General features: G+C 50.9%; 1 protein-coding gene across 1 annotated transcript in view; it reads right to left on the bottom strand.

Annotated features, from left to right (window-relative positions):
• Window positions 1-25,373, bottom strand: part of TMEM132B (transmembrane protein 132B) — a 1,306,862-nt gene that overhangs the window by 1,078,800 nt on the left and 202,689 nt on the right. The gene's annotated exons all lie outside the window — the stretch shown is intronic.

The following is a 25,373-nucleotide window of genomic DNA, read 5'->3' as shown; positions in this document are numbered from 1 at the left end:
TCTCCATCATCATCATCATCATCATCATCGTCATCATCATCACCATCATCTCACAGAGGCAAAGGCCTATGTATAGGCAGCTGCAGGATTGGCTGCTTGATGCCATCAGCAAAGACCAAGACCCTTCCCTCTGGTGTCACTGGCCATGTTCCCTCCTCATCCAAAATGGCCACCGGGGTCAACTGCTTCATTTGATTGTGTTTGAGGCTGGAAAAAGAAGTGGGAAAACCTTCCCTGCATGCCTCACTCTTTAATCAGGGAGAGAAAAACGTTCCCCAGACTCCTGTTAGGTCCCATGGCACAAAACGAGGTCCCAGGGGATCTCTCCACACAAAGAATGCATGCGGTCAGGCTCCTCCGAGGCACAGCCTGAGGCAAGGATTTCTGTACAAGCCATTTATTAGGAAGGCAGTGGTCTGGGACAGGTGGGAAGGGAGTGGGGAAGCAGGGCGGGGTCGGGGGTAAAAAGCCAGGCAACGGATCCCTCGGGAGCTCTGGGGCATCAGTGACAGCCCAGACAGTCCCACCGTGAAGCGAGGGCCAGGATTTGGGGCCTCGAACCAGCCAGTCCTTGCCAGGCGGCTGGCCTAGGTAGGTAAACTCCAGGCAAGGAGGGAGGAGTCACAGGGGCCCACAGTCAACCCTCAAAGGAAGTTGAGGGTGCAAGACATAGCAGCAGAATGGCCCAGGCCCCGGGGGTGCAGGCTCAGCTGGGTATGAGGGTGCCCAGGCAACCAGTGCAGGGCAGAATTGGGGCTTCCTGCCGGGGAGAGTAAGGAGCTGGAATGTTCAACCTCAGGGCGAGAGGCAGGCTCTTCATCGGAAATAAGGAGAGGGAAAGGCGGGTGGGTGGAGAAACAGCAGGATCTGCTGCAAGCCTGATCCTCCAGATGAACCTGCCTCCGAACACGGCTGTCCTAGTCAAGACAAGAGGAAAAGGAGGTCACACCGGGCCACAGCAAGCCCTGTGGCCCTGTCCCCTGCCACTTCCCATTCTCTGAGGGGCTTCCTGGGGCCCCTTCTGCCCACTCGGCACCCTCGGCTTCTTCTGGCCTGAGAGCCAGCAGAACTGAGACCGTGCCTGTTAAAAAGGGAAGTGTCAGCCACCACATCGCGACACTTGTCTCGGAAGAGTGAGAATGATGAGGGATGGGGGTGAGAATTCTCTTGACTTACATCTTTGCTGGGTGCTCTGAAAAAAAAATACTCAAGGTTACAAATGGATGACGGGCTATGGTCTATGTGTTCTCTTGAATGTCTTTCGCAGTAATAAAGCGGAAGGTTGTTAGCACAAGGTGGGTGGTAAGAAGCTAATTATGGCGCTGGAAGATCAGAGGTGCGAGGAGAGATCAGATTGGAGCCCCAAGTGCCATCTGAACGAGCAACCGTGAATTATTACGGGTGTGGTAGAGCTGGTGCCGGCTTGCTCTGCGGCAGAGCTGAGTTGCCTGGTCGCTTTGCCCTGGCACAAATGCCCAGACAGATACCTTTGAACTCCTGGCCCCTGCATGCTTTCTTCCATCCTGACATGTGTGACAAACGCAGGAGGAGCTATAGAAAATTGAGGTGCCCGAGGAGACGGGAGGCGGACTTTTTCTCCAATTTTTTGACTCAGTGGCTTTGGTGGTTTGGCCTGGATGCACGTTTTCTTTGCTGATGGCCGGGCCTTTGGCAGGGGCTGCTGGTTCTGGTGCCCCGCTGGGGCGGTGTGGAAGGAGAGGGGAGACTGGGGGTAGAGGTTGCGCAGGTCAGAGTGTGGGGAGGGAACAGGAGGCCAAGTTGGGCAGTTCAAGTCCCACCAAGGCCCTTGGGCTGGGACTTTTGCCAACAGAGGAAGGACGGATGGCAGAAATGACTCAGGGTGACACATCCCCAACACAAAAGCTAGAAGGCTTTCCAGACCATGGTGACCAACGCGTCCTGATTGCCCGGGACTTTCCAGGATTTAGCACTGAAGGTTCTGTATCCTGGGAAGACCCTCAGTCCTAGGCAAACAGCTGGGATGATGGGTCACCCGACTGCAGACACCCCAAGTTCCCAAGCAAGAGAGCAGTCCAGAGGCAGAGGACATGGCCTTGGAGTCGGGCCAAGCCAGGGCTGAATCCTGCCGCCCCCACCAGCCTTGAGAAACTTTGGCCAAGGGACTCTTCCGTGAAAGATGGAAGAAAAGATACCTCGAAGAATCATTTGGGGAAGTGAATGGAATAAAGCAGGAAGCCTAAGTGTCTGGAAGAGAGTGAGGGCTCAGAAATGTCAGGGATGGGCTGGGTGCGGTGGCTCATACTGTAATCCCAGCACTTTGGGAGGCCGAGGCGGTGGATCACTTGAGGCCAGGAGTTCGAGACCAGCCTGGCCAACATGGGTGTGGTAGGACTGGTGCCGGCTTGCTCTGCAGCAGAGCTGAGTTGCTCTGAGTTTTTTCAGGGCACCGTCTCTACTAAAAATACAAAAATTAGCTGGGTGTTGTAGTGGACGCCTGTAATCCCAGCTACTTGGGAGGCTGAGGCACAAGAATCGCTTGAACTCAAGAGGCAGAGACTGCAGTGAGCAAGATTGCCCCACTGTACTCCAGCCTTGGTGACAGAGCAAGACTCTGTCTCAAAAAAAAAAAAAAAAAAAAAAAAATAAGAAAAAGGAAAAGAAAAAAAAAGAAATGTCAGGGATGTTTGTTGTGTGGGGTAGTGGCTGTGTTCTTATCGCCAACCATGGAGACTGAGATGAAGGCCTCTGACAGATGGAAATTATCAAAGAGGGGACTGCCCTTGACTTCTCGAGAGAAATGCAGATCAGGGGAATGTGCACAAAGACAGAGATAGTCACTACAGCATTGAGAGGGACAAGAAGACGGGTGCACTCTGCATCACCATCAGTCCAGGGCTGGCTGCTGAGTTAGGGTCTATCCATCCAGGGGACTACAATGGTCTCAAAAAAAAAAAAAGTATGGATTCTACATAAACTGATATGGAACAAGCTCCAATACTGATTGCTTAGTGAATATTCAAGAGGCAAAATGGGGTGTATAGTAGGTTGTGTTTGTGTAAAAAAGGTAGATGTCATTCATTGTCAGGAAAATGCAAATCAAACGATAATGAGATACCACTTCATACCCATTAGGAAGGATGGTTATAATAATAATTTGAAACAACAGACCAGGTGCAGTGGCTCACGCCTCTAATCCCAGCACTTTGGGAGGCTGAGGCAGGTGGATCATGAGGTCAGGAAATTGAGACCATCCTGGCTAACACAGTGAAACCCCATCTCTACTAAAAGTACAGAAAGAAATTAGCTGGGCGTGGTGGTGGGCACCTATAGTCCCAGCTATTCGGGAGGCTGAGGCAGGAGAATGACATGAACATGGGAGGAGCAGCTTGCAGTGAGCCGAGATCGTGCAACTGCACTCCAGCCTGGGTGACAGAGTAAGACTCCATCTAAAAAAAAAAAAAAAAAAAAAGAAAGAAAAGAAAAAAAGAAAAGAAAAAGAAAAAGAAAAAGAAAAAACAGAAAATAACAAGTGTTGGTGAGGATGTGGAGAAATTGCAACCTTCATGCATTGCTGGTAGGAATATAAATGGTGCAGCAGCCGCTGTGGAAAACAGCCTGGTGGCTCCTCAAAATGTTAACATAGAATGACTCTATGACCTAGCAATTCCGCTCCTGGGGCTATACCCAGAAGAATTGAACACAAGTACTCAAACAAATACTTGCACATAAATGTTCACAGCAACACTGCTCACAATAGTCAAAAGGTGGGAACAACCCAAATGTCCATCAACAGATGAGTGGGTCAACAAAATGTGTTCTATCCATACAATGGGGTATTTTTTGGCCATAACAAGGAATGAAGCCCTGATGCAAGCTACAACACGGACGAACCTTGAAAATATTACACTAAATGAAGGAAGCCACATATAGAAAAACAAATATTGTATGAATCCTTTTTTTTTTTTTTTTTTTTTTTTTTTTTTTTTTTTGAGACGGAGTCTCGCTCTGTCGCCCAGGCTGGAGTGCAGTGGCCGGATCTCAGCTCACTGCAAGCTCCGCCTCCCGGGTTTACACCATTCTCCTGCCTCAGCCTCCCGAGTAGCTGGGACTACAGGCGTCCGCCACCACGCCCGGCTAGTTTTTTGTATTTTTTAGTAGAGACGGGGTTTCATCGTGTTAGCCAGGATGGTCTCGATCTCCTGACTTCGTGATCCGCCCGTCTCGGCCTCCCAAAGTGCTGGGATTACAGGCTTGAGCCACCGCGCCCGGCCTGTATGAATCCATTTTTACAGAATTTATGGAATAGACAAATCCATAGAGACAGAAAGTAGACTGGTGATTGCCAGGGGCTGGAGAGGAGCTGGGGAGATATGGAGATGCTGCTTAATGGGTACAGGTTTCCTTTTTGGAATGAAAAATTCCTTTTTGGTAATGAAAATATTTTAGGCCAGGGCGCAGTGGCTCATGCCTGTAATCCCAGCACTTTGGGAGGCCAAGGCGGGCGGGTCACCTGAGGTCAGGGATTCAAGACTAGCCCAGACAACATGGTGAAACCCGTCTCTACAAAAAATACAAAAATTAGCTGGGCATGCTGGCATTCGCCTGTAGTCCTAGCTACTCAGGAGACTGAGGCACGAGAATTACTTGAACTCAGAAGGCAGAGGTTGCAGTGAGCCAAGATCACACCACTGCACTCCAGCCTGGGCAACAGAGTGAGACTCTGTCTCAAAAAAAAAATGTTCTAGAACTAGATACGGCGATGGTTGTGAATGTATTAGACGTCACTAATGATCAATTTTATGTTATGTGTATTATACCACACACACACACACACACAAAAGGCAGTACATATATGCATACAAACACATATATGTACATACATGTATCCTGTTATATGCACAAAGTATCTCTGGAAGGAAAAGTTGATAACTATGGCTGTCCTTGGTGATGGGAACTAGCAGCTGGAGATCGGGAAGGGAGACTTTGCTTATTGTATATTGTGTGGGTCATCTTGGGGCTTATTTTGTCCTATGCATGTATTACTTTAAAAATGGAATAAGGGCCAGGTGAAGTGGCTCACTGTTGTAATCCCAGCACTTTGGGAGGCCAGGATGGGAGGATCACTTGAGCCCAGGGATTGGAGACCTGCCTGGGCATCATATTGAGACCCTGTCTCTACAAAAAAATTTTAAAATGAGCCAGGTGTGGTAGCAGGTGCCTGGGGTCCCAGTTATTTGGGAGGCTGAGGTGGGAGGATCACTTGAAACCCAGAAGGTCAAGGCTGCAGTGAGCTAGGATGGCACCACTACACTGCACGCCAGCCTGGGTGACAGAGAGAGCCGCTGTCAAAAAAAAAAAAAAAGAAAAGAAAAGGAGTAAGCTCCCCATATGAATTTTAAAAGAATAACATAAGAAATTCAGGGGAAATCACGACATGTTCAAGACACGTCCCCTTCGCGGGCATGTGGATCATGTGGCCAGACAGCAGGAAAAGCACTGAGTCACTCATCTTTGATGAAGCCCTGCCTTTGCCGCTGAGGACAAATGATCTTTCAAATCCCACGGGAGGAAGAGACGTTCTAAAGAGAGAATTGAATTCATGGTTGGCCAGGAGACAGTGAAAGAGGACCCAGGAGAAATTACTGGAAAGTAAGTAAAGCCTGAAGATGGGCAAGGGCCCCAATTTTCCAAAAGGGAAAATGATATGGATTCTGGAAACCCCAGATGGGGTATGTCTGACAGCAAGAGTTCTTCGCAGAATTCTGGAACAGAGCATTACACAGATGGCTTGTGACTGTTTAGAAGAAAATATGATTATCATGAGAAGCTAACACAGGTTCTCTAAACTACCCCATGCCGACTAATGTCAATTTCCTGTTTTCATGGGGAGACCACCCTGGTAGACCAGATGGCCACTTAGGACCCTGCCCTCCTGAAAGAGAAGTAGGATTGTGGTTTCAGTATCTTTTTTTTTTTTTTTTTGTATTCTTTAGTAGAGACGGTGTTTCACCATGTTAGCCAGGATGGTCTCGATCTCCTGACCTTGTGATCCGCCCGTCTCGGCCTCCCAAAGTGCTGGGATTACAGGCTTGAGCCACCGCGCCCGGTTTCAGTATCTTTAGAGTGGGAATTGTGATCAATTATTTGATTATTTCCCTTGTGTTGCTAGCGTCTGCATTATCCAGCACTATTACTCCTATTCCACATGTCTTAGGAATTTTCCCCTAATAATTGTTTGTCTATTTGTAGGCTGCTCAGACTTATCTTAATAACTTGTATTAATCAAGCATCTTTTGGTGGCAGGGGAAAGGAATCCAATTCAAATAGTCTTAAGTAGAAATGTTGGGTAGTTTAGGATTTCAGGCATGGCTGGATCCAGATGCTTAAATGAGCTCACCGGGAACCTGTAGCCTGTTGTATGTTGGATCTGCTTTTCCTCGTGTTGGCTTCATTCTAGGGCTGGATTTCCTCAAATGGAGGAAAGATGGTCCCAACAGCTCTTAGATGACCTCATCACTTTGGCAACAGCAGAAAGGGGCCACCTCCTGACTGATAGCTCAGTTGTCTGGGCCAACTCTGATCAGCCCAACTGGATCTTATGCCAGTTACCATGTTTCTGCTGGGTTGGGTCATATCCTCCATACAAGTCATGTCAGATATGATTTCATTTAGCGAGTGGGAGAGGAAAGGTTCCCCGTGGAAAACTGAGATGTATTATCTGGAAAAGAAGGAACGGACACTGGCCAGGCCAAAACAAGCCTAATCTGATTTGATGAAGTATGCACACATTGTGCATGGAGGAGAGTCCCAGATGGCACCCCAAAGCCACAATGAATCCGCACCAAAATGTGCTGCACCCCCCGTTAACACAGAAATGAGAGTTAACTCATGGATGGTACTAGGATCCATGACAACAAGATGGTGATTTTGGGAGATGTGTTTGTACATGAGGTCACACCTGGGCCACAGGTGGGTCCTGGCGAGGCCTTTCTGTCTAGAAGTGAGGGCTGTGTTCTTGAGACTTTGATATTGCCGAGGGGAGAAAGAGAGGAAGAGCTGGAGGTCAGAGAAGCCAGCTGCAGGCTAGGCAGGTGCGACCAAGGTCAAAGAGATGGTGTCCAGGAAGCATGCAGCAGTGTGAGCTGGTGTCACACAGGAGCTGTCCCCTCTTCTCAGCTGGACATGGGGAGTCTCCTAGGTGTGCCTCTGGCAGAGGTGGGACCCATGGCTCAGCACCCTCCCAATGAAGGCAGGTGAAGACATTTAGGTCTGGAATATAAAGCAAGTGTCATCAATTATTAGCTGCTGCCGGGTGTGGCGGCTCACACCTGTAATCCCAGCACCTGGGGAGGCTGAGGCGGGAGGATTGCTTGAGTCCAAGAGTTCAAAACCTGCCTGGCCAACATAGCAAAACCCTGTCTCTACAAAAAACATAAAAATTAGCCAGCGATGGTGGCACATGCCTGTAGTCTCAGTTACTTGGGATGCTGAAGCAGGAGAATTGCTTGAGCCCAGGAGGCAGAGGTTGCAGTGAGCTGAGATGGCGCCACTGCACACCAACCTGGACAACAGAATGAGACCCTGTCTCAGAAAAACAAAACAAAACAAAACAAAAAAAACCGTAATAGCTTCAACCTTTGGCACCAATTGCCTTAGACACTTGGTTTCAAAGAATTAAAGCCTTTATCTGGAATCAATGGACAAGAGTAATGGGATGGAATAGCAATGCCTGCTCCTGGGGTGGAGAGTGGCAGGGTAGACACACCTTATACTTGCTGAGACTGGGTGGGGTCTTCTCCAGGCTGTTCCAAGGAGCGGGGGTGTCAAGAGGCCACCCCAGCAACTGAGGACAGATTTCTTTCCATCCAGCACTCTATGAAATCATCTCTAAGCAAACAGTGCTCTCTTTGCCGCACCCGCTCTCCAAGCCTCTTCTGAGTCTGCAAAATCAACAACAGGTGTCTGCTGCTCATGCGATTCCAACCACCAAAAATAGGCATGACAATAATGATGGGATAGGCAGCGTCCCGATTCCAGTCACTCCTGAAGCCCCTTCGCACGTCCACACACCCGTGCACTGCCAGGTCTGTTGCTTGGCTGGCATTTTTCTTAAAATCACTTCACTTTAAAACAGTTTTTCTTAAAGTATGGTATGCATACAGAAAAGTGTACAGGTCTGAAGTGTATGGCTTAAAGGATTTTCATGAAATGATCACACCTGTGTGACCAGGACTCAATTCAAGAAACACAACATTCCCAGATGTCCCCTTAAGATCCCCTAACTTAGACTGCTTTTCAGTCACTAACCCCAAAGGGCCAGTACTAGCCTGACTTTTTTTTTTTTTTTTTTTTTTTTTTGAGACTGGGTCTTGCTCTGTCACCCAGGCTGAAATGCAGTGACACGATCCCCACTCACTGCAACCTCCACCACCTCCCGGGTTCAAGCGAGTCTCCCTGCCTCAGCTTCCTGAGTAACTGGGACTACAGGTGTCCACTACCATACCTGGCTAATTTTTATACTTTTAGTAGAGACGGGGTTTCGCCATGTTGGCCAGGCTGGTCTCAAACTCCTGACGTCAGGTGATCTGCCGGCTTCGGCCTCCCAAAGTGCTGGGATTACAGGTGTGAGCCACTGTGCCCGGCTAACACTAGCAAGACTTCTAACTGCAGATCAGTTTTGCCTGCTTTGGGATTTAGATCCATAGGTTCTTACAGTTTGGACTCTTGTGGCTGCTTTCATCCATGTTGTTATGGCAGAGGTTGTTTGTTCTTTTTCATTGCTGAATAGGATTCCATGGCATAAAGAACACAGTTTATTTATCCATCTATTTTTTAAAATTTTTATTTATTTATTTATTTATTTATTTATTTATTTATTTATTTATTTATTTTTTAGATGGAGTTTCCCTCCGTCACCCAGGCTGGAGTGCAGTGGTACTATCTCAGCTCACTGCAACCTCCACCTCCAGGGTTCAAGCGATTCTCCTGCCTCAGCCTCCCCCTGAGTAGCTGGGATTACATGTGTGCACCACCACGCCCGGCTAATTTTTGTATTTTTAATAGAGATGGGGATTCTCTATATTGGTCAGGCTGGTCTCCAACTCCTGACTTCAAGTGATATGCCCACCTTGGCCTCCCAAAGCGCTGGGATTACAGGCGTGAGCCACCAAATCCAGCCTATCCATCTATGTTGATGAGCATCTGGGGAGTCTGCATTCTGGAGTGTTCTGAGTAGCCCTGTGCCCACTCCCTTACCAATGGTTTTTGTTGTTATTGTTGTTTGTTTGTTTGTTTTTAGACAAAGTCTTGCTCTGTCATCCAGGCTGAGTGCAGTGGCACGATCATGGCTCACTGCAGCCTCAACCTCCTGGCTCAACTGATCCTCTCACCTCAGCCTCCTGAGTAGCTAGGACTACAGGTGCCCAGCTAATGTTTTGTGTTTTTTGTAGGAACGGGGTTCTACAAAACCCTGCCATGTTGTCTAGACTGTTTTCGAACTCTTGGGCTCAAGCAATGTGCCCACCTCGGCCTTCCAAAGTGCTAGCATTACAGGATTGAAACTGGCCAGTCATCGAGTGGCATACGTTCAGACATAGTAGACACAGTTTTCCAAAGTGGTTTGACCATTTCACACTCCCAAGTGAGTGAGTGAGGATTTATCTTTGTTTGCCCTAAACTTATTTTTAAAAGGAAATTATATAGCTATCATTAAAGAAAAATTAGGCTAGGCACAGTGGCTCATGCCTATAATCTTAATGCTTGGGGAGGCTGAGGCAGGAGGATCACTTGAGCCCAGGAGTTCGAGAATAGCCTAGGCAACACTATCTCTACCAAAAAATAAAAAATAAAAAAAATTAATCAGCTGGGCATGCAGGCTTGCATCTGTAGTCACAGCTACTTAGGAGGCTGAGGCCGGAGGATGACTTGGACCCAGCAGATCAAGGTTGCAGTGAGCTATGGTGGCGCCACAGCACTCCAGCCTGGGTGATGGAATGAAATCCTGTCAGAAAAGAAAGAAAGAAAAATGAGAAAAAGGAAAATTAGTACCACTTGCCACAAATAAAAGATTATAATATTAAGGTTGGTGCAAAAGTAATTGCGGTTTTTTGCCATTAAAAGTAATTACGGCCGGGCACAGTGGCTCATGCCTGTAATCCCAGCATTTTAGGAGGCTGAGGTGGGCAGATTACCTCAAGACAGAGGTTCAAGACCAGCCTGGCTAACATAGTGAAACCTCGTCTCTACAAAAATACAAAACTTACCCGGGCATGGTGGCACAGTTACTCGGGAGGCTAAGGCAGTAGGCTGAGGCGGGAGAATCTCTTGAACCCAGGAGATGGAGGTTGCAGTGAGCCAAGATCTCGCCATTGCACTCCAGCCTGGGTAACAGAGTGAGACTCGGTTTCAAAAAAAAAAAGGTAATTGCAAAAACTGCCATTACTTTTGCACCAACCGAATAACTATGATAAAAACTAATGACTATTAAAAGGATTCATCCAAAACCTATGAAAAAGTTCGTCACTGACAATCACCTCAGGTGCTACCAGCAGTGTGGATGTCGCACTTCTGGAAAGACTGGAGGAGGAGATAATCAGGACAGATCCTGATTTTGTTGGGTTTCGGCCTCTCTCACCCTGCTGGGAGCCTCCCTGGGCCCCGACCGACTCCAGGGAGGGCCCTGATTGGTCTGAGAGTGAGCCATTCTCCCTGTGCTGGGATTGGTTCAGGAGTGGGCATGTGACTCGATTCAGGCCAGTAAGATGTGGGGAAAGTCTTCTGGGCAGGACATCTGAATAAGCCTTTCTCCTGTTATTTCACGGATTCACTATCTGGAGGTGACTCCGGGAAATGCTCCTCCCTTTTGCCCCCTGGCCTGCAGGTGGGGACAGCACTGAAGATGGCAGATCAAAGAGAAGGAAAGAACCTGGGTCCTTGATGATGTCACTGAGCTGCTGGGTCCGCCAGCCTGGAGCCCCCTGCCCCTGGTATTCCTGATGGGGAGGCGTAGGTCTCATTGTTAAAGCCATGTGGGCTGGGTGTTTCTGTCACCTGCAGCCCAAAGCACCTTCACTGATGCTCCTGGTGTCTCGGGTTTTACAGACAAATGAGGGTTCTAATCCCAAGTGGATCACTTTTGAGCTTTGTGATCCTGGAAAAAGTCCCTTTGCCTTTCTGACCCTGAGTTCCCTCACTTCTGAAACGGAATCAACAATATCCACCATACAGAAGAAATAGGGAAATTGGACTGCATCAAGATTAAAAACTCGTGTGCATCCAAGAAAGTGAGAAGATGGCTTACAGAGGCCTCATGGAGGGGCCTGGAGCCTGGCGAGGACTGTCCTGCCCTGTCCCTGCGTCCCGTGATGCGCCAATGGCCTGGCCTTCTCTAGCTCCTCTCAGGGCCTGCTACTGGCCCATGTCGTCCCTGGAGTGACCTGAAGCCCGCTTCCCAGACCGGCCCCTCCCGACTCCAGGTCCTGGGCCTGATTGTCAGAAAGGACGGAGCTGCCCTCCCCTGAGACAGGGAAGGCTGTGAGGGGTCAGGGGTGATTTGGGTCATGGTGAGTTCACATCACCTGTTGACCAGACAAGGCGAGTGGGCCTGTCCGTGGTTGGATCTGGAGTCCGGAGTTCCCGAGAGGAGCCCGGGCTGCAACTGGGGTTCTAAAATCATCCATCCCCATGATGATGAGACTTAAGCTCCAGGATGGATGCAGACGTGGACACAGACGGGCGCCTGTGCACAGACAGGAGTCAGGAAGAACACCTGAGCCCTGGGGTGCCACCTTTCCAGGGTGGGAAGATGCCCAAGAAGCAGGCAGAGAGGCTAAGGGAGCCCAGGGAGATGGGAGGGAAACCTGAGTTCACGCCTCCAGCTGCATATTCATCCAAGCCGGGGCGCAGCAGGAACCCCAGGCCCCCGCAGCAGCTCCCCAGGGCAGGATCCACCTCAGGCCTCGGTCACCCCTCCCCACTGAGCCTTCGGGGCAGTCTCTCTCCCCTGTCCTTGAGGGAGACTCACTTGGCTTCCTGTCTGTCCTCTGGCACCTTCTACATGCCTCTTCCACTTCCTGCAAAATCCTGAAAGGACGGAAGGGGGTCATGGGCCCTGGCAGAGTGAGGAAGGGAGGTGTGCCCAGGGCCTGGGGCCCAGGCTTAGGGAGGAGGGATGGCAGCCACAGCAGCAGCAACACCAGCAGCAGCAGCCTGGAGCTTCCCTCTTTATCCTGTGGGCAGGGCCAGGCCAGGGGGCTTGGAGTGGGGAGGGCAGAGTGCGATGTTCCCTCCTGCTATGCTAGCTGCCCAGTCTCCTGCCACCTTTGGAAATGCCAGAAGCTTACTGGGGCCAGAAATGCTGGGCGGGGGTTGCTGTGATCAGCGAAAGCCCAGCATGGCAAGATCCTGATTCCTGCAAGAGAAGCCTCCTTCTTTCCTCCCTTGCTCCCTCCTACCTCCGTCTACTTTCCCTTCCCTTCCCTGCTTCCTTCCTCCCTCTTTTCCTCCCTCCTACCTCCTCCTCCTTCCTTCCTTCCTTCCTTCCTTCCTTCCTTCCTTCCTTCCTTCCTTCCTTCCTTTATAAATTGTGGTAAATATACATAATATAAAATCAACCACTTTACCATTTTAAAGTATTCTGTTCACTGACATTAGGTACCTTCACGATGCCATGCAAACACCACCGCTATCTAGTTCCAGAACATTTTCACTTTCCTAAAATGCCCTTGTGCCAATTAACAGTCACTCCCTCATCCCCAGCCGCTGGTAGCTGTGAATCTCCTTTCTGTCTTTATGGGTTCACCTATTCTGCATATTTCATGTACATGGAATCATGCGGGGTGTGGCCTTTGTGTCTGGCTTCTTTCACTCGTCATATTTTTGAGGCTCATGTGTGTCGTAGCATGGGTCAGCATTTCATTTCTTTTTGTGGCTGAATCATATCCCATTGTGTGGATGGACCCCAATTTGTGTATCCATTCATTTCTCGATGGACATTTCCCTTCTGCCATGGTGAATAATGCTGCCATGATCGTTGAGGTATGAGTAACTGTTTGAGGCCCTGTTATCAGTTCTCTTGGGTACATACCCAGGAAGAGTGGAGTTCCTGGATAAGGTGATTCTATGTTTCAATTTTCGAGGAGCAGCCACACTTGTTCCCACAGTGGCTGAGTTTTACAGTACCGCCAGAAATGCACAAACGTTCCAGTTCCTCCACATCTTCAACACTTGTTATTTTCCCTTTTAAAAAGAATTAAGCTGGGCACGGTCGCTCACACCTGTAACCCCAGCACTTTGGGAGGCTGAGGCAGGCAGAGCACAAGGTTAAGAGATTGAGACCATCCTGGCCAACGTGGTGAAACCCCATCTCTACTAAAAATACAACAAAATTTAGCCAGGTGTAGTGGCGGGCACCTGCAGACCCAGCTACTCGGGAGGCTGAGGCAGAAGAATCTCTTCAACCTGGGAGGCAGAGGTTGCAGTGAGCCGAGATCGCACCACTGCACTCCAACCTGGTGACGGATCAAGACTCTGTCTCAAAAAAATAATAAATAAATAAATAAATAAATAAATAAATAAATAAATAAATAAATAGAATTGAAGTCATCCTAGTTGGGTGAAGTGCTATCTCACTGGGGTTTTGATTTGCATTTCTCTAATAACTAAAGCAGCTGGACATCTTTTCATGTGCTTCTTGGCCTTCGGTATGTGGGAGAGGCCATATATGTTCACCTACTATAGCCTGATGTTTAAATCCTCATGTGGGGTGCATGAACCCATCCATGAGCTGAACCTTGGGGCCCACCACACCTGGGTTCAGATACTACTTGCTTCCTCCACTCCTGCTCTGGGTAACGCAGGCCACGCTGCTCTATTTTTCTGAGTCTCTGTTTCCTCACTGTTGATGGCGGCTGACAGGACAGGGCTGAGAGAGGTCCCTTGTGCCAAGCACTTAGCCCAGCACCCAAGTCCTAGTGAGCACTTCCAAACTATTGTTGTTCTGGGCATATCCTTCCTGGGCCACCTATGGGAACTCCCCATTGGCACTGAGCAGAGGGCTCACCCAAGTCCTCCCCCAACTAGCCTTTAGGATGGGGATCTTGGAATGCGGTCGTTGTGAGCATATTTTCCTTTTGGTGTGGAGGGACACTGACAAAAAGTCTTCTACAGTCCAGGCAATGGAAGGAGAATTCATGCTGTGGGCCCTGCCCTCGGAGAAGGACCCCAGGAAAAATAATGACAGCTGGGCCTTGTTGACAGCTGGGCTTTGCACACACTGGACTTTGCACATGTTGACTCATTTTATTCTCACCACAACCCCATGAACCAGGTCCTGCTACTATACGCATTTTACAGATAAGGAAACTGAAGCCCAGAGAGCTACTCACAGGCAATATGGCAGAGCTAGGATTTGAACCCAGGCCATTTACTGCCAAAGCAATTATTCCCTTCTGTCTTGCTGTGGGAACCCTGATTTCTCCAGGAGACTCAGAAAAGGGGGATACATCTTTAGCTCTAGGGGAATATCCAGATTGGTCCCAGGCAATTAATGTGATTCTGTTTCCTTTGCCAGAGACTAGTAAAGCTGTGGGCATGGGACCCAATTCTGGCCAATGAGATATGAGTAAAGGGCTGCAGTGGGCTTTAGGGAAAGGGCTGTTGTTCTTCATGCACTGAATGTTGTGCCTGGATATATTAGCTGGAGCAGTGGCAGCTATCTTGTGGTCATGAAGAATTTTGGGATGAGAACTAATCTGAGGGGAGGAAACCAGAAAGATGGAAAGAACAAGGAGATCCTGACAATGGCACTCAATCTAACCAAACCCAGAACCACCCTTCCTCCTAATGTCTTGCTATGTGAAACAATAAATAACCTCATTGCTTAAGCTGATTTGAGCTGAGGTTTCTGTGACTTGCCTCATAATGGATATGATTGAGTGACTGTGAGCGTAGTGCAGACAGGGAAGTTCTCCTGGCTTGGTGGCCACTGTATCCCTGGTGCCTGGAACACTGCCTGGTACACAATAGGTGCTTAATTAAGATGAACTGATGAGGCAGTGGCTGAAGCCCCCAAACGCAAGTTCAGACAATACGCACGGAAAAGCGGGAATCCTGAAATGATGGTGACTGCAGGCTTTGAAGTTGTACAGACTGGGTTCAAAGCCAGCGCTCCCCTCTTGAGTCAGGTGATCTCAAGCTTTCCCTCTGGCTTCTCACCTTTATTTTCTTATGCATGAGATGGATCTGCTGGGTGGAGTAATAGCCCCAGAGATGTCCCCATCCTATCCCTAGAATCTGTGAATCTGCTACCTTACATGGCAAGGGGGCTTTGCAGACGTGATTAAGTAAAGGATTTTGAGATGGGAGATGATCCTGGATTATCCGGGTGGGCCCAGTGTAATCACAAGCTTCCTTGTGAGAGGGAGGCAGGAGGTCAGAGTTGGGGAGGAGATGCAGCGATGGAAGAAGAGATTGGAGTGAGGCGAGGCCACCAGTCTCTGGCAGCTGGAAAAGGTGAGGAAATAGATTCTCCCTCAGAGCCTCCAAGAGGAACACAGCCCTGCTGGCACCTTGATTCTATCTCTCCAGGACCCACTTCAGACTGCCGACCTCCAGAACTGTAAGGTAATGAATCCGTACTGTTTTCAGCCACCATGTTTGGCTTAATTCGTTATAGCTATGACAGGAGAGTAATACCATGGGGCTGATAACCGTGTCTCCCTCCAAAGGTTCTTGCAGATTCCAGAAGTTCGAGCATGAGCTTGGCAGGTTGTAATAGCCCAGGCAGCCTTAGCAGTGGTTAGCCAGTCTCAGTACCAGTCCTGCCTTTGCCATGAAGTCATTCCGGGTTTCTCCCGGCCCATGCCCACACCTCCCCTTGTGGCTGACATCTATATGACCTGGCACTGTGCTAGGGCTTTACACCCAGGATCCCATTTAATTCTAACGGCCACCCCGTGAGGAAGGGGCTCATAGGACACCCATATAACAGAAAGGAAACTGAGGTATGGGGAAGGTGGGAAGGGCCGCTTTGGAGAGGTTGCGTTGGAGCCTGCCAGGCCTGATCCACCCGCATTGTGCACACTTCATCGGCTTGACTTGGCCCCCAGAGGCCTTGAGAGCAGGATGCACCCCAAGGTTGAAGTATGCCTTTCCACCCCATGGGGACACGCGTGGCATTTTTCTTCCACAGTGCTGCTGGAGCAAATTGATTTACAGGCACAAACGGGCTCCCTTCCCTTTTCCCTGCCCAGGCTTGTCTCGGCCCAGCCCCTGCTGGCCCCTCCTCCTGGGGCTTGGGGCACTGGATTCCCTGCACCTTGCCTGCCTACCCTCCACAGCGCCCATTTCCTCCCCCCACTGCACTGCCCCTGCCTTGGCACTCGTCATTTCTCATTGCCACAACCTTCCACCCGGCCTTCCTGCCTCTCAGGGATCCCCATTCTGAAACATGCCCCAGACCTGACCACGGTCCTGCTGAAACCCGTCAGGGTCTCCCAGTGCTTTCAGGGGAAGGGTGGGCTCCGTGTCGTGGCTTGCAAGGACACACGTGTTTGCCGAGCTCATGCATCCTACCTGAGGGCCTTTGCACTTGCCATGCCCCCTGCCCCAAACGTCCTTTCTGTGGACATCCTCGTGGCTGTCACTCTCTTTCATTCAGGTCTGTGCCCCATTGTCACCTCCCCTGAGAGGCCTTCCCCAGCCACCCTCTGCTTTCCTCTCCTCTCAACAACACCTGAAACAACAGCACACCATTACACATTAATTTGATTTCTTGTGCATTCGGCCAGGCAGGGAGTCCAGCCCCATTTTACAGATGAGGAAAACTGAGGCTCAAAGAGATCGAGTGACTTGCCCCTTCTCACACTCCAGCCACACCAGCATTCTATCCATTCTTCAGACACATCGAGTCACTTCCCAAGGTGTGGCCTTTGCATCTGCTGTTTCTCCCACCTAGAATGCTGTTCCCTCATCCCCGGCCGCCTCCATCTTAAATATCACCTCCTCAGGGAGACCCTCCTGCATCACCTAATCTCAAACCTGTCCTCCCCGTGCCCTCTGGCACTCCTGGCCCCTATCCTTTTGGGCCCCCATCACCAGCCTTGACGATGCTTCCTTCCTTTGCTTGTGTGACTGCCTCAGTCTTGCAGGGAAGAGGATCTGCCCTGGGTGTTTGGAGGGCTTCCTGCAGGGTGCTAGGGCCTGAGCCGTTGAGGTGGAGCCTCCTGGCAGGATGCTCAGTGATGTCACAGGCCTGGGCTGCCAGGGAGCTGCTGCCCCACCCCATGTGGGAAGCCAACCTCCAAATGAGACTCTGTCCCCACAGTGTCTGCCCCCCTGCTGCAGTCCACCCGGCCCAGGGACTGCTGCAGACCCTCTCTCCACCCCGTGGACTTGGTCCTGAATTTGAGTGTGATAAATGGGTTGCTGGACCCAGAATCCATACAGAGCCATGGTTGTTGGCTTGTGCTGTTCAGGAAGACAGACCAGGAGGAGTGGGAGACACATGGAGCAGGCCCAGCCAGGTGTCTCTCACTCTGCCCTCCAGAGAGCTGCCTCCTTGTTGAGTCTCATTCACTGTGGGACCCAGGACCAACAGAATACATGTTTGTTGAGTGACTCAACGAGATAGCTGAGTTTGGAGGTGAACCCAGATCTGTCGGATTCGAATCTGTGGATCCTTTCCACTTTAATTTGCTAGAGGGACCCTCCCCCTGGGATTTTAGAGTCCTGTAAACTTTTCACATGCAATGCTCAGCTTACAATAATTCTGGAATTCTGGCAGGCACCAGAGAGGCCTGGAGGACCCTTCTGAGCCAGGGGGACCAGCAGCATTCATTTTTAAAATGAGAGTTCCGGTATGACTGGCTCAGTCAGGCAGAAGCCAGGGGGAAGCCAGGAGGCACACACAAGCTCAGTTCTAAGACCTCAGGTCTCACCCGCTGTGGACGGGCCTCTGGGTTCTGATCTCCCCTCGGCCCGGGTCTGAGCCGGGCAGTCTGGGCCAGGGCTGCTTCAGAGTCGGATGCAGCGACGGTCACTGCTGCAGTGCAGACTCTTCACCATCTGTGTGTGCATCCGTGCGCGTCTGGGCCCTGGGAAGAAGGGATGGCGGGGGCGGGGGGGGTTGGCTTTCCAGGCCCAGGCAGGAGGCGAGGCCACCCAGGGGCTAGTTCCTAACATTCCCAGGGAGGCTGAGAAGGAGCAAATGTGGTGCAAAGATGCTGGAAAGGAGACCTCTTTGAATCTCGAAAGACTCCAGAAGTGCATGCAGGGATGTCCAAAACCAGATGTCCAAGCTGAAAAACAAAGCAAGAAACATTTTCCATCTGTAAACATTTCACACAGGACATGGTCAGAGCAAGTGACCCTCTGCCTCAACCCCCATTTCCCAGGGCGTCCCCCGCACCCGCCCTTGTCACATCCTCCTCCAGCCCCCACCCAGAGGCATCTTCTGCTGTCAATTTGTCCTGTGTCCTCCCCAACCTCCTCCTGGCTCCTGCCACATGTCCCTCCCCGAACTGCCCACTCCATCCACTGTTCTCATATTGGCCTCTTTGCTGTTCCTGGAATACACCAGGCAGGTTCCCACCCCAGGGCCTTTGCACCAGTGGTTCCCTCTGCCTGTTCTACCTTCTCCCAGATACTTCACTATTCCTCCCCTGGCCTCCCACACCCGTACACACTATCTTCCTTTCCTGATTTACTCATTATCTTTTTGAGACTGAGTCTCACTCTGTCACCCAGGCTGGAGTACAGAGGCGCGATCTCAGCTCACTGCAACCTCTGCCTCTCGGGTGAAGCGATTCTTCTGCCTCAGCCTCCCAAGCAGCTGGAATTACAGGTGCCTACTACCACGTCCAGCTAATTTTTGTATTTTTGGTAGACAGGTGGTTTCACCATGTTGGCCAGGCTGGTCTCAAACTCCTGACCTCAGGTGATCCACCCACCTCGGCCTCCCAAAGTGCTGGGATTCCAGGCGTGAGCCACAGTGCCCGGCCTTCCTTTCCTGATTTATTTCTCGCAGAGCACTTATCTAGTCCAGGGAATGATATATTCATTGAGATTTTTTTTTTCTTTTTTTTTTGAGACGGAGTCTCGCTCTGTCGCCCAGGCTGGAGTGCAGTGGCCGGATCTCAGCTCACCGCAAGCTCCGCCTCCCAGGTTTACGCCATTCTCCTGCCTCAGCCTCCCGAGTAGCTGGGACTACAGGCGCCCGCCAACTCGCTCGGCTAGTTTTTTGTATCTTTTAGTAGAGACGGGGTTTCACCATGTTAGCCAGGATGGTCTCGATCTCCTGACCTCGTGATCCGCCAGCCTCGGCCTCCCAAAGTGCTGGGATTACAGGTGTGAGCCACCGCGCCTGGACTTCATTAAGTTTTAATTATGCATCCTTCTCTTTAGAACGTCAGCTCCATGGAGGCAGAGACTGCCTATCTCGTTCACTGCTGTATCTCACACACATAGTGTGGTGCCTCACACACAGTGGGCACTCCTGAATTAATCTCCTTGCAGAAGTCTTCATGCATATAAGATACGGAATCAATCTAAGTGTCCATCAGTGAAGGACTGGATAAAGCAAGTGTGGTACCTGTATACCATGGAACACTATTTAGTTGTAAGAAAGAATGAAATCCTGTCTTTTGCAGCCATGCGGATAGAACTGGAGTCCATTATCTTAAGTGAAATGACTCAGACACAGAAAGACAAATACTGGCTGGGCGCAGTGGGCCATGCCTGGAATCCCAGGCACTTTGGGAGGCCAAGGCGGGCAGATTGGTTGAGGCCAGGAGTTTGAGACCAGCCTGGCCAACATGGTGAAACCCATCTCTACTAAAAATACAAAACTTACCTGGGCATGGTGATGTCCCAGCTACTCCGGGGGCTGAGGCAGCAGAATTGCTTGAACCCAGGAGGCAGAGGTTGCAGTGAGCTGAGATCACACTACTGCACTCCAGCCTGAGTGACAAAGTGAGATTGTCTTAAAAAAAAAAAAAAAAAAAAAAAAGACAAATACTGCATGTTTTCACTTACAAGTGGGAGCTAAACAATGTGTACACATGGAAGCAGAGAGTGGAATGATGGAATTGGAGACTGAGAGGCATGGGGACATGGGAGGGGGTTAGATGGTGAGAGGTTGCTTGGTGGACACAAGGCACACCGCTCCCGTGATGGGTGCATCCTAACACCTTGCCTTCACCACAGTGCAATATAACAATGTAGCAACATTGCACTAGTACCCCATTAATACACGCAAAAAAGTATCATGCGTAGCTGGGCAGCCTAAGCATACTTACTCCTCCCCACTTTTCTGCACAAAAGGTACCATACTGCACACCGAGCACTGCACGTGCTTTTGCGCTAAACAATGTATCTGGCAGGTCTGCCTCCACGGGAACAGAACTGTACAGCTTGTTCTCAAGCTTGTTCACAGCTGCGGGTTGTCCCATTGGAGAAATGGCAGGATCCACCTAGCCAGCCCCACGGCGGCCATTCAGGAGAGCAAGACTGCAGGGACCATATCATCCTCGCTGGATTGCCCCCCAGATGGGGCCCTCCTGTGCTCCTACCCACGGTGCCTGAGAGCAAAGACTCAAGCAGATGCCCTGGTGGGACAACACCCCAGAAACAAGGGGGAGCCCCTGGGAGAAAGTGAGCTGCTGATCTTCAGAGATCATCGGGCCTATCAGAGGGGGGCCTGAGTTTGTTCCCAGCTCCATTCTTTCTGAAATGTAAACAGTGTCTTCAATAAAGGAGCAGGGGAAGCTGGGGGTGACATTGCAGTTTCTTGCAGCAAGCATGAGTGGGGGCTGGCTGGGGAGACTCTGAGTGACATCCTCAGTGAGGTTTCTGCAGGACTGTGAGATCAGAAGGGCCCCTGGCCTCCTCTGTGCAGAAAGGACAAGGGCCAAGAGATCCTGTCCCCTGCCAATCCCCCATGTTCTGAACTTTCACTTTGCTTTGAATGCCAGGGGGTTTTTCTTAGCCTTTAAAGGGCTGGCTTCAGGGCCTGTTCTTTATGTCCAGGGAGGGTCCTTGCTTAGCACAAGAGATTGATGATAACTTCCTTTTTGAGCGTCATCTCCCTGTGGCTACAAAGGGTGGTCTCCTTCACTGCTTGATCCCACCATGCCTAGCATACAGTAAGTGCTTAATAACTACATATTGAATAAAACTGTGGGCCAGACACTGTGGCTCATGCCTGTAATCTCAGCACTTTGGGAGGCCGAGGTGGGTGGATCACCTGAGGTCAGGAGTTTGAGACCAGCCTGGCCAACACGGTGAAACCCCACCTCTACTAAAAATACAAAAATTAGCCGGGTGTGGTGGTGCATGCACATAGTCCCAGCTACTGGGGAGGCTGAGGCAGAGGAGTCGCTTGAACCCGGGAGGCAGAGGTCGCAGTGAGCTGAGATGTTGCCGCTGCACTCCATCCTGGGTGACAGAGACAGACTCCATCTCAAAAACAAAGAACAAAAAGCAAAAAACCAAAAAACCGTGATGCCATCATTGAAACCAGGCTTCTCCTCCTGCATAGCTTGTCCCCAGGCACGCTCTTCATTTGGGTGTCCTTTGGGTTGTTGCTGACGGTGTGACACAGGCCCCTTGCTTGTCCTCTGTGATGGGCAGCCCAGTGCTCTTGGGGTGGCAGGGTCAACAGTGTGCAATTTTGCTCCATTGATGTATTGCACTGTGGTGAAGTCAGGGCCTTCAGTGCACCTTCCTGCCTACATCTTTGGAAGAGGGTCCCTTTACAATTGAGGAAGGTTCTAACTTCCCACCCCTACCGATCCTTCCATGTTGGGTGGGAACTACCCACAGCTGAGTGGAAAACTGGCTTGGAGAACTAACGCTTTGCAGGGGTCACAAACAGGCCTGCTCCAGCTGATTGTCCACCCGCTTCCCTGCAGGAGGCATTTAGTATTTGGTTTGGTGGCTGTTGTGTTTTAAAGAAGGGTGGCTGAGCCTAATCCCAACACTTTGGAAGGCCAAGGCAGGAGGATCACTTGAGTCCAGGAGCTCGAGGTTGCCGTGACCTGTGATCATGCCATTGTACTCCAGCCTGGGTGACAGAGTGAGACCCTGTCTCTAAAAAATAAGATAAAAATGCCTTGGGACAGGTGCGGGGTGTGCCAAGGGCCCTGCCCGGGCGTATCTCACCCTCTCCTCCAGTTCTGGGCTGGCTGTTCTGCCAGGTCCTGTGGGCTTTTCTTTTTTTCTCTCTTTCTTTCTATTTTTTTGGGGGGATGGAGTCTCGCTCTGTTGCCCAGGCAGGAGGGCAGTAGCATGATATCGGCTTACCGCAAGCACCACCTCCCAGGTTCAAGCCATTCTCCTGCCTCACCCTCCTGAGTAGCTGGGATTACAGGTATGCACCACCATGCCTGGGTAATTTTTGTATTTTTAGTAGAGACAAGTTTTCGCCATGTTTGCCAGGCTGGGCTTGAACTCCTGACCTCAGGTGATCGGTCCAGTTTGCAACTTCTGCTTCAAAGCACGTCAAAAGTAAGAAAAATATAGATAAGATTTGTCTACAAGGACACAGTTCTAGGTGTGCATGTGAGGCTTGGCCCCAGGAATACTCATTTGGGTGTCTTCTGGGTTGTTACTGATAGATAGTGTGACATAGGCCCCTTGGGTACGATCCAGCGATCAGTTCAGGGCTCTTGGGGTAGCCAGCGTCAAAGCTGCTCAGGGCACCGTGTCCCCCAGCTTCAGTCCTGACCCTATAGATGCCTTGTTCCTCTAGGCCTGCCTTGAAGGTGGGAAATTTTTTCCAGGAGTGGCTGGAATTTGATCTGATACCATGATTGACCATGTGAACTTGATTAGCCTGAATGGGCATCTCTTGGGTATCAGGGTAACGAATACAACTTTTTTTTTTTTTTGATGGAGTCTCACTCTGTTGCCCAGCCTGGAGTGCAGTGGCATGATCTCAGCTCACTGCAACCTCCGCCTCCTGGGTTCAAGCAATTCTCCTGTCTCAGCCTCCCGAGTAGCTGGGATTACAGGCATGCATCACCACACCCGGCTAATTTTTGTACTTTTAGTAGAGATGGAGTTGCACCATGTTGGCCAGGCTGGTCTCAAACTCCTGACATCAGGTGATTCGCCCACCTCAGCCTCCCAAAGTGCTGGGATTACAGCTGTGAGCCACTGCGCCTGGCCCAAATGAAACATATTTTAGAGACAGGGTCTTGCTCTGTCATCCAGGCTGGAGTGCAACGGTGTAATCACAGCTCACTGCCACCTCAAGCTCCTGGGAGTCCCATCTACCCAGAGGAACCAATGGCTTGATCCTAAAATATGCCAAGGACCTCAGGTGATCCACCCGCCTCGGTCCCCCAAAGTGCTGAGATTACAGGCATGAGCCACTGTGCCCCGCTGCAAGGGACTCTCTAAGGAGCTGGGACCTGAAGACAGAAGATGACAGTCTCAGGCAGATGGCACAGCAAGTGCAAAGGTGTTGAGGCGGGGATGAGCTGGACTATTTTGCCAAGTACTTAGAAAGGAATGGTTGAATGATTGCAGGGAGTCTTTAGGAAGGAATGGTTGAATGATTGGATGGGAGAATGTAGAGACAAAGCCCAAGGGGCGGAATTTGGCGCCAACTGGACAGGAGCCCCCTGGATGTATACAGCATGCTCCAGCCAGCTGCAGCCTGGCCTGCCACACATACAACATGCTTCTCAGTGTCCATGGTGACTTCCTAACTCAGCCTCCGTCTCCCCTCCTGTAAAATAGGTACCTTGAAAGTCTTTTACTCACAAAGGCAATTGAGATGTTTGGGAAGCTCTTAGCTGTTACTGTTACTAACTCACAGTCCAGGGGGCCCCCGGGGAGGTTGTTTGTGTTCAGTGTTCTTTGGCTGTTTTTTAAAGCTACTGTTCCCATTAGTCGCTCATGGACTGTCACTCAGAGCCCAGTAGCAAACAGAGTAGCAAACTAGGGTGCCAGTCTGTGATTGGGGGAGGGGGCGGGCTCCGCTGAGACCTCCCCAAAGTGCAGATTCCCAGCACTCATTTGGAATCACGGGCTGCTGCTGGAGGTTGGCAAGTCAGGTTCTTCATCTCTCCAGGCCCGTTTCCCTACTTGTGACCAGGACCCTGGCTTCCCTCACGGTAAGTGCTTGCTCAGTGCTAGTGTTGCTCCCCGCCGTCTGGGAGGGTGAGATTAATAACCCAACCCACAGCCAGGAAACAGGAGCAGACAGGAAAGGGCCAATCCCTTTCCGGACAAATGCCGCCCCTTCTCCTGGCCTCAGTCTTGCCATCTGTGACATGGTCGGGCCAGAGCACATTGGCGCTTGAGTTGATCAGGCTTCCTGTGTGGGGTTTTCAGGTGACGCTTGGGACATTACAAAGCTGACAGACCCCCTACTTGCCCCGCTTCTATGCCTTCAGAGAGCCCTTGAGAGGCAGAAGCTGGGAGAACCCCTGAAGACACCCCAAATGCCCCACCTCCAGCTTCAAATAGAGTTGAATCTCATGGAAATGCAAATTCACAGAGGGTTTTCAGGTGACAGGAGGGCTGCCAGGCGGCCTGGGGCTGGCAGAGTAGCTCCCCTGCCTTGCTTCCCTCTTCCAGACCCTTGGTGGGGGAAGGGGGGGGGGTCAGGCCTTCCTTCTGTGGCTCCAGCTTTTTGCCTGTGGATTTGGACGAACTGGCTGGGCAGAACTGGAGCTGGTGGGGCCAAAACAAGGAGGGGGTGGACACTGACCTGTGACCCCTCCTGTTTCAGTCTGCAAACTGCTCCCCTCCACACCCACTTCCCTTTTTCCAGACATTGTCAGCCCCAGAGGCCCCTTCCAGCCCCCCAAAATTCCATAACTAAAAGCCCGAGGGGGCAGAGAGGGATCTGGCTGCAGGGGAGCCCGGCAACCCCAGCATCCTGGCGGAGGCGGAGGCGCGCCGGCCTCTGGAAACCGCGCGGCTGCCTCCTCACCGCAGCCATTCCCCGCTCTCCCTGGGGGTTCTCAGATGTTGCCAGATGGCAGAACTGAATCTGCTGAGACGTCACTCCAAAAAAGGAAAGTTGAACTGAAAAAAAAAAAAATTCAAACTCTCCAGCATCTTAGGAGAAAGCAGAAGAGAAGGAAGGGAGGGAGGCTCCAGGCCCCGGGGCTCCCAGTGCCCTCTGCTGTTCAAAGAGATCTCCCCTGGTTGGAGAGGGCAAACCTGGAGGGGGTGGGAGGAGGGGGTAAATGAGGACACTGGGTTGTCAGGGCGGCCAGCGGGGCCAGGTTCCTGCTAGAGCAGAGTGTCTGCCTATGCGTGGGGGAGCGAGCACATGTGTGCCCGCTGTGACTGCATGCTTGTGCAGGCCGGGCATGTGTGGCTCCCAGGGGCACGCTCTGGGAAGTGTGTCTGTTTGTGTGTGTGTGTGTGGGGGG

Source organism: Macaca thibetana, chromosome 11 (genome assembly GCF_024542745.1).
Source record: "Macaca thibetana thibetana isolate TM-01 chromosome 11, ASM2454274v1, whole genome shotgun sequence".
NCBI classification, from domain to species: domain Eukaryota; kingdom Metazoa; phylum Chordata; class Mammalia; order Primates; family Cercopithecidae; genus Macaca; species Macaca thibetana.
This window is presented reverse-complemented; position numbering and strand designations above follow the sequence as displayed.